Source organism: Myotis davidii, unplaced genomic scaffold, assembly GCF_000327345.1.
Source record: "Myotis davidii unplaced genomic scaffold, ASM32734v1 scaffold609, whole genome shotgun sequence".
In the NCBI taxonomy this organism is placed as follows: domain Eukaryota; kingdom Metazoa; phylum Chordata; class Mammalia; order Chiroptera; family Vespertilionidae; genus Myotis; species Myotis davidii.
This window is the reverse complement of record NW_006300164.1, coordinates 719924-721818: the sequence shown is the minus strand read 5'-3', so window position 1 is coordinate 721818 and position 1895 is coordinate 719924.

The following is a 1895-nucleotide window of genomic DNA, read 5'->3' as shown; positions in this document are numbered from 1 at the left end:
CCGACCCGAGCGCCTGGAGTCGGGGAGCCCTTCCCCGAAGGTTCTGCGACCGCCCCCGCCGACTGAATTCAGTTCAAATACATCCCCTCTGCTCACTACCCGGGACGGGGGCGCTCGATGGGGGGCGGGGGGCCGGGAGAGGCCGGGTCCTGCCACGTTTGCACTGACTAAGGCGCCTCGCGGTGGGACCTCAGCCCCAGAAGAGGGCAGGCTGCGGAGGGTGGACCAGGCCCCAGCAAGGCCACCCTGCATCCCTGGGGGGTCCTCCTGGTCCCCCTGCGACCAGACCCGCCGCAGCCGCCCCTGCCCTGCCTAGCTGTCTGGCCAATAGCTTCTGTTGGTGACCTTCCTGGGGACAAGCATCAAAGTCCCTCAGGCCATTTGGGGACAGAACTCACTTTTAGAAACTAGTTTTATTACTTCAAAGTAATTTATGTGATAGGGGCAGAAATAGAATATTGGGGCCAACTGCCTTGCTGCTTTCCTGCACCCCACCACCAAGAAGTAAACTCCCAGCCGAAACCGGTTTGGCTCAGTGGATAGAGCGTCGGCCTGCGGACTGAAGGGTCCCAGGTTCGATTCCGGTCGAGGGCATGTGCCTGGGTTGCGGGAGTAGGAGATGTGCAGGAGGCAGCTAATCGATGTTTCTCTCTCATCGATATTTCTGGCTCTCTATCTCTCTCCCCTCCTCTCTGTAAAAAATCAATGAAATATATTTAAAAAAAAGAAAAAGAAAAAGAAGTAAACTCCCAGAGAGATGGGCTGTCAGCTCACTGCCCTGCGCGCACTGATCGATGCCCCGCCCACAGGAGGGGGCAGTTCGTGCTGTTGGCTGAATGAATGGGTGTTGGTCCCAAGCCCAGCAGGGGGCTTGGCCACGGGGAGGGCTCAGGGACGGCTTGCTGAATGAATGAATGAATGAATGAATCAATGGCCTTCGGCAGGTGAAGGGCAGTTTGGGGCAGATGTTGGAGGTGGAGGGTGTGTGTAGGACCAGAGAGGCCTGCACCGGACAGAGGCCATGGGGACTTTTATCGCCCCTGCATCTGTGCCCTGGAAGCCAGGTGTCACGAACTTGGGGCCTGCCTTGCCCCGGGCGACCCCCGAATCCTGCCTCCAGGTGGGAGTGGGCCTGTGAGCAGCAGGATTTGGACCATTGGGACGGCGTAGCCAGAGGCACCTGCAGACCCGAAAGGAAAGGAACTGAGCCATCTGGGCAGACCGGTGCCCACAGGCGGGTGTGCCAGGGAGGCAGGCCGCCTCCTGGGCCACCTGCCAAGGGCAGTCACCTTCCCTTTGCCCGAGGGCCTCATCCCAAGGGTTCCGGGGAGCAGGGCCCTGAGCAGGCTGGGAAGTGGCCTGGAGGAGGAAGTGATCAGAGTTCAGGCTCCAAGAACACAGGGGCCACACCTAAGTCCCACGCCCTGAGCCAGGGGCCACGGGGGAGCCCACAGACCAAGGGTCAGTGGGGCGTCAGACTCCTCTGCAGGGTGAGCTCGGGCTCTCGCCGGTCTGGCCCCAGCACTGCGGGCTGCACTGGCCTGGGCTGCAGCTGCAGCACCTGCCGGCCGCCGGCCGCACTCTCCACAGAGCCCGTCCCCAGCCCTCCCAGACCCAGGCCTCACCCTGGCTTCGTGTCCCCCCTGAGGTTGGCGTTTCCTCTTTGGCCTCCAGGATAAGGTTCCTCTTGTGCCGGCCGTCTGTCCACTGAGCACCCACTGCGGGCCGGGCTGGTGCTGGGCCTTGGGGTGGCCCCCTGGCTCCCAAAGAGCACAGGGACTCACGGGAGACCGCCACTTCAGCCAGGAGAAAGCAGGCTTTGAGGGTCAGGGTCAGGGTCAGGGTCAGGGCACCTAACCCGACCTAGGGTGGGTCAGGGACCTGAGGGCGTTTTG